We start from the raw sequence: 7,708 nt of genomic DNA, 5'->3' as shown, positions 1-7,708 counted from the left end.
TGTTAGAACATTTTTTTCCCTTTACTATGAATTGAATCAATATCTGTCTCTCTGTAACTTACACTTAGTAAGAAGTTACCATCTGCAAAGCAATGTGCTAGGCGGTAAGGATATAAATACAAAGAACTACATAATAATTCCTATTCACAAGAATTTTAAAGCAAGCTGACCTGGCCTCGTTGTGTAGGCATATGAAGGCCAAAATCATTCATTGAGTGCTTGCTATTGATACACTGTGCTAAGTCCTAGGGAGACAGATATAAACATAAAAGATAGTCTTTGTCCTCATGGAGTGGACAATCTAATAGAAGAAGATACCCAAAAGGGAACCAAAAAGAATGAGGGGGGGATGAAAATATCTGAGTTGAAGTTATGAAGTACAGAAAGTCAGGGGCAAAGCTGGGAGAGGAATGAAGGCCAACTTAAGCCCCCTCTGCTAAATATAGGCCCCAGGAGGATGTCACAGATGGAAGAAAGTGGTCTACCTGGTTTGGGATAGTCCAGGGAAAGAAGGCCAACAGGGATGGTTAGATATTCCAGGTGAGGAGGCCCCAGGTGCTGAGGGAAGTTCTAGGAGGAGAATGCAGCTAAAGCACAGGTTTGAAATCCCAGAAATTCATGAGCAAAGCAAAGAAGGAAATACATATACTTCCACTTAATTTTTTGGAATCTCAATGTCTTTACATTTATCTCTGATCAACTGTTGGGGTTTTTTTGATTCTTGATCCTATTATGAGAATTAGTGTGCTACATTGATTGGTGAGTACTGGACTAGGAGTCAGGAGACTTGAACTCTCATTTCAGCTCTGCTATTCCAACCTCAGACAAGTTGTTTAACCTCTAAGTTTTATCTGTAAATGAAGAGGCTGGGTCAGATGGTCTATATAGACACTTTTAACTTTAAAATTCTATTATTAGATCATCTTGGCTCTCTCTTCCAATTTTGAGTCATCCAAAATATGTGATCATCATGCTTTTTCTGTGTTCTTCCAAGTCACTGATAAAAATATTGAATAGATCTAGGCAAAAGACAAAGTATATCTTGATTGACATTGAGTCAAAACTTTTTGTGTATAGGTTTTCTAAATGTCTATAAATGCAACTAACTACTATCTTCCACTCCATCTCATTTACCAGGATATCACGAATATTTTTATCAGACTTATTGCTCAAATCAAGATACCCTATATTTGCTGCAACATTTTACCTAACAATCTAAGAAGACTATCCAAAAAGAATCCGAATATCATGGTTGCAGAACAATAAGGCACCTTAGAGGTCATCTAGTCACTCATTTCATAGATAAAGAAAGTAGGCCCCAGGAATGTTAAGTGACTTATATAAGATGCCATAGGATTTAAGTATCAGAGGTAGGATTGAAAATCAGGTCTTTTGAATGAAAATCCAGTGCTCTTTGCAAGACTTGTTTATAGTTAACTGAATGCTAGTTATCTTGCTTACTTTTATTTTTTTCCTTCATTATTCAAAAGTAATAAAGAATTGGGGGGGCAGAGCCAAGATGGCAGAGTAAAAGCATAACTTGCTTGAGCTCCCCCCCAAACCCCTTCAAATACCTGTAAAAAAATGACTCTAAATAAATTCTAGAGCAGCATAATCCATAAAAAGACAGAGTGAAACAAATCTCCAGCCCAAAACAACCATAGGCCAGAAAAGGAGTAAACACTTTGCCCTTGATCATACCACCTTGGAAGAACTGAAAATTTCCAGATCCCTAGAAGTATCTCTGAAAACAGCTACATTAAACCCCCAAAGCTTGAGATAGTACATTCTCCACAATGGAAGTAGGCCCCTACCTTAACAAAGAGTTTAAAATTCAAGTAATTGGCTGGGATCATGAGCAAACAGCACAAAAAAAAAAGTCTTTGGTGACAAAGAAGATCAAAACATACAACCAGAACAAGACAACAAAGTCAAAGCTCCCACATTCAAAGCCTCCAAGAAAAATATGAATCAGTCCCAGGCCTTGGAAGAGCTCAAAAAAGATTTTTGAGAAGCAAAAGAGAATTAGAGGAAAAACTAGGAAGAGAAATGAGAGTGATGCCAGAAAATCACAAAAAACAAGCCAACAGCTTGCTAAAGGAGACCCAAAAAAATAATGAAGAAAATAACACCTTAAAAAATAGACTAACCCAAATGGCAAAAGAGGTCCAAAAAGCCAATGAGAAGAATTCCTTAAAAAGCAGAATTGGATAAATGGAAAAGGAAGTTCAAAAGCTCACTGAAGAAAATACTTCCTTAAAAATTAGAATGGAGCAAATGGAAGCTAATGACTTTATGAGAAATCAAGATATTGTAAAACAAAACCAAAAGAATGAAAAAAAATAGAAGACTGTGAAATATTTTATTGGAAAAACAACTGACCTGGAAAACAGAGCCAAGAGAGATCCTTTTAAATTACTGGACTATCTGAAAGCCATGATCCAAAAAAAGAGCCTAGACATCATTTTTCAAGAAATTATCAAGGAAAACTGCCCTGATATTCTAGAACCAGAGGGTAAAAGAGAAATCAAAAGAATCCACCAATCACCTCCTGAAACAGACCCCCAAAGGAAAACTTCTAGGAATATTGTAGCCAAATTCCAGAGTTCCCCAGTCAAGGAGAAAGTATTGCAAGCAGCCAGAAAGAAACAACCCAAGCATTGTGGAAACACAATCAGGATAACACAAGATTTAGCAGCTTCTACATTAGGGGACCAGAGGGCTTGGAATATAATATTCCAGGGGCCAAAGGAGATAGGATTACAGCCAAGAATCACCTACCCAGCAAAACTGAGTATAATCCTTCAGGGGGAAAATGGACATTCAGTGAAAGAGAGGACTTTCAAGCATTCTTCATGAAAAGACAAGGGCTGAATAGAAGATTTGGCTTTCAAATATAAGACTCAAGAGAAGCATGAAGAGGTAAACAGGAAAGAGAAACCATAAGGGACTTATTAAGGTTGAACTGTTTATATTCCTACATGGAAAGATGATATTTGTAACTCATGAGACCTTTGTCAGTATTAGAGTAACTGGAAGGGGAAAAAAATCATATGGATAGATAGATAGATAGATAGATAGATAGATAGATAGATAGATAGATAGATAGATAGATACATAGATACATAGATACATAGATACATAGATACATAGATAAATGACACAGGGTAAGTTAAAGATGAAGGGGTGCTAACTAAAAAATAAAATTAAAGGGTGAGAGAGGATTATACTGGGAGAAGGAAAAAGAGAGATGTAGAACGGGGTAAATTATCTCAGATAAAACAGACAAGAAAAAGCTTTTACAGTGGAAGGGAAGTGGGGGAAGGTGAGAGGGAATGAGTGAATCTTATTCTCAGCAGATTTGGCTTAAGAAGGGAATAACATACACACTCAATTGGGTATGGAAATCTGTCTTACTCTACAGGAAAATAGGGGGGAAGGGAATAAGAGAGAGGAGGATGATAGAAGGGAGGGCAGATTGAAGGAGGGGTAATCAGAAGCAAATACTTCTGAGGAGGGACATGGTCAAAAGACAGGATAGAATAAATGGGGGGGCGGCACAGGATTAAGAGAAATATACTTAGTTTTTTCACAACATGACTACTATTGAAATGTTTTGCATGACTACACATGTATAACCTGTATCGAGTTGCTTACATTCTCAATAAGGGTGAGTGGGGAGGGAGAAAGGGAGAAAATTTAGAACCCAAAGTTTTAAAAACAAACGTTAAAAATTGTTTTCACATGCAACTGCAAGATAAGATATACAGGCAATAGGGTATATAAATCTATTCTGCCCTATGGGAAAATAGAAAGGGAAGGTGATGGGGGGGTAATAGAAGGGAGAGAAGATTAGGGGAAGGGGTATTCAGAATGCATGCCATCTTGGGGTGGGGGAGGGGCGAGATGCAGAGAAAATTTGAAACTCAAAATCTTGTGGAAGTGAATGTTGAAAACTAAAAATAAATAAATTAATAAGTTTTTTAAAAAAAGAATGATCTCTACCACAAAGGCAATAAATCTCATCCAACCTTTGTTTAAAGATTTCCAATTTGGAAGAAATCGGCTAGATCCCAAAAGAAGCTATTCTCCTTCTTGATTTGCTCTAATTATTAGGAAAATTTTGCTCTCTTTGAGGAAAATTCACCCCTTTGCAATTTGTAACTTTTGCAAGTCATGATCTTCAAATGTTAACAAAAGAATACACCCGTTTTTCCAGCAGTGCTGATCTCCCCATGCCAATATGCCTCTCGCAAAAGACCTGCCACCCCCCTCTCCTGAGGAGGAAAAGCAGAAACACAAGAAGAAGTGCCTGGAGCAGAGTCTGAACTCGCATTTCATGGATGTAGAGGGCCCAGGGTGCTATAAAATCACCACTGTCTTCAGCCGCACACAAACAGTGGTTCTCTGTGTGGGATGCTGCACTGTGCTCTGTCAGCCTACTGCAGGAAAGGCAAGACTTAATGAAGGATGCTCCTTCAGACAGAAGCAGCACTAATGATGGAATCAAGATGACTGAGAACTTGCAAAGAATAAAACAAATCTGATACAAAAAAAAAAGAATATGCTCACTATTGAGCCCTAAATGTATATCTGAGAGTAATGGGGTAAAAGGAAAAGCTATATTAATCAGTTGGTAGAGAGGGTGGTACCTCAGAGGATGACCTCCTTTGTGCTCAGGCAAGAGGAGCTGAGTCGAGATATAGAAGGAAGGGGCCCATTTAGCAGATATGTGCTAAGTCAGGGTAGGCTCCAAGGGTAGATGGTGGGGATAAAGACAAACTTTATTTACCTCATAATTGTGCCAGTGGTTGACCCTATGACCTTCCATCCTTTGTTGACAGACAGAAGTTTTGTTCTATAGTATTTTTGTCTTGTATAGCTCTCTCTCTCTCTCTCTCTCTCTCTCTCTCTCTCTCTCTCTCTCTCCCTCTCTCTCTCTCTTGCTCTCTCTCTAGCAGGAACATATCCAACAATCTGAAGGATGATACCAACACGAAGACTTGTTTTTAATGTGGCAGACCTTGTTTTTAATTAAATTTCATTTTTAATTTATGGAATAAAACAAGCATTCAAATAAAAAAAAGATGATTGCACATGAAACTGCAAAAAAAGTAATAGAGAATTGAAAATGATTAAGAATTCCTCGGATAGGTGCTACCTTCCTCCTAGCCATCAAGGAAGAAAAACAAAAAAAAAAAGAAAGAAAGAAAGAAATCACTGAGAAACCAGGCACTATCCTCAAAGCCTGATCTCTGACAAAGATGGGGATAAATTAAGAAGGAACAGATTCAGCTTCCTTTTGAAGTCAAGAAAAGGGTTCAATGTCCTACCCTACAAGGCTCCTTTCTTATCTCTGACAAGGCTATTACTTCCTTCAGTGAAATTTTCATCCTAAGGATTCAGCACAAGATTGGTTGTCAGTAGTGAGACAGATACAATTCTGCGATGTAACAACAATCCTAGAGTTGTTCTGGGCCAATGATGATCTTAGCAAGTTGGTTATAGATAGAGTTCCTACCCAGCATTTTCCCAAGCATCTTGGCAGCCTTGGATCCATGTAAGAGCTTCCATGTGACAGTATCTAGAACAGACACACTGGTTTCATCACATACATTACATACATAATTCATTACATACATACATAATTCTCATGGCAAATATTTGTGATTGTAAGCTTAGAATTTAATTTTTCAAATCTCATCCCTCTTTAGAGAGATATTTTCTCTGAACTTTGACATGTGTTTTCCAAAGTCTGCCGTATATCCCTAATTAAGACTAGTAATTCACTTCTTTTGCCATTATTCTTCCAGTATGAAATAGTTCCTTTCTTCTACAGGCTTTATTGGACAAGGCCAAGACACATATAAATGAAATGATACTATTATAATAGCTGACCTACCAATTATTTCCAAAAAGTAGCAGTTCAATATCTTTCTTCAAGGTCAGCTTTTCCCATTTGCCCAGCGTGAGCATTTGCATTCATGTTATGATTGTAAAAACAGTGAGAAAAGTCCCACCAACTCAGCAACAATAACAATAACAACAACAACAACAACAACGAAAAAGTCTTCACTTATATTTCAATGCCTGAAATTCCATTAACGACAGATAAAGATTTTCATTTAATTTTGCGTAAACTTCAGTGCCTTACCCAAAGTGGGCACTCAATAAATACCCTAAATTTAAATGAATTTCACAATTAAAGAAAAGTCTTAAAATGCAAATATACCTGAGAGAAAACATTGACAAATTCATTCCTGCTGAGGTATAAGTGATTAATGTTAGATCCTTTCTGAGAAAGGAAGGAACTGAGGGAGAACAAAAGAGCTCTGAGTACTTCTAGATCCTATCATAGAGGAAGTATGGTGCCAAAGCCTTGTACTAAGAGATGTGAAAAAAAATCCTCGGAGGGTCCACGACCACTTCACAATTTTGTCTATATGGTGGCCCTACTTTTTGTTAGCATTTAAAAAAATCAGATTAAAAAAATGCTGACCTGGAGTTATCTGAGTCTGATATATTAACCACTAAAGTGACATACTAGTGGATTCACTAAAAAAGGTTTACTTCTGGCTGAAAGTTTAATTTTTCCAACTAAATTATATATCTATATCTATATATCTATCTATAGATAGATAGATAGATAGATATCTTATCTATCTATAGATAGATAGATATATCTAGATAGATAGATAGATAGATAGATAGATAGATAGATAGATAGATAGATAGATAGATAGATAGATAAGTTAATACCCCCAGGATCATAGTTTCAGTCATGGATTTCAGTAGTACAATATTTTCAGGCTTTATTTTTTATCTCCTTAAACTTCGTCACTTTCCAAATTAGTTGTTGTTTGTTTGTTTGTTTGTTTAACTGACTTGTGAATTGTGACCAGTGGTCTCTCTTTTAATTGCCTAATGGCTCTGAACTGCTTTGCCAGATCTTGGCTTACTGAATGGAAATGCAAAATGACATGCTCACTATTTCCCTTCAGGAATGCCCATGATTTGGGACGATATAACCAAATCCCTATGGATGCCTAAGAATAAATGAGAAATTCAGACTTCTCTTCCTTGTTCAGAAAACATGCTCTCTGTCAAAGGAACCACTTGCAGCCTTTCCACACACTGCAGTTTCTTTTTTTGTTAACATGAAATCTGATAAATGAATTGGTTTCTTCTTATTCACACTGATACAATTCTCTCCTAAGATTCTACAATTTTTTTAAGAATGCATCTTGGAATATAAATTGAAAATTGAAGAGCAATAAAAAGAAAAATCGTTTCTACTTCACCTCCTGGCAGATATTACATCTTCAGGCAACTCTTACTGGGGTTTAAAGGGCTGTGTGACAATCTAATTGTTCTACTTGATTGCAAATCATAGTACATGCAGGGAAAGATGAGTCTAACTTGGCATATGTATTATTAAAATCTCTTAAATATTCTTGCAGAGAAGATGGGAACTTCACTACATGGAGACTGGAGGAAAATAAGAGAGAGACAGACAGACAGACAGAAATAGAGACAGACCAACAGAGAGAAAAAAATAGAAAGAGATAGAAACAGAAACAGGGAGACAAAGATCAGGAGAGAGACAGGGAAAGAGACAGAGGAAATAGGAAAAGAGAGGCAAAGGCAGAGAGACAGAGAGCTCTTACATGCAAGAATCTTGAGATTCTCTATGCTGTAATATATTTAT

General features: G+C 36.9%; 1 pseudogene; it reads left to right on the top strand.

The window, feature by feature from the left end:
* Positions 1 to 4,243: 4,243 nt before the first annotated feature.
* LOC110207289 (small ribosomal subunit protein eS27 pseudogene) lies at positions 4,244 to 4,498 on the top strand (annotated as a pseudogene).
* Positions 4,499 to 7,708: the final 3,210 nt, after the last annotated feature.

Source organism: Phascolarctos cinereus, unplaced genomic scaffold (genome assembly GCF_003287225.1).
Source record: "Phascolarctos cinereus isolate Bilbo 61053 unplaced genomic scaffold, phaCin_HiC Scaffold_2;HRSCAF=192, whole genome shotgun sequence".
Lineage (NCBI taxonomy): Eukaryota > Metazoa > Chordata > Mammalia > Diprotodontia > Phascolarctidae > Phascolarctos > Phascolarctos cinereus.
The sequence above is the reverse complement of the archived record's forward strand: the minus strand, read 5'-3'. Positions and strand labels throughout refer to the sequence as shown.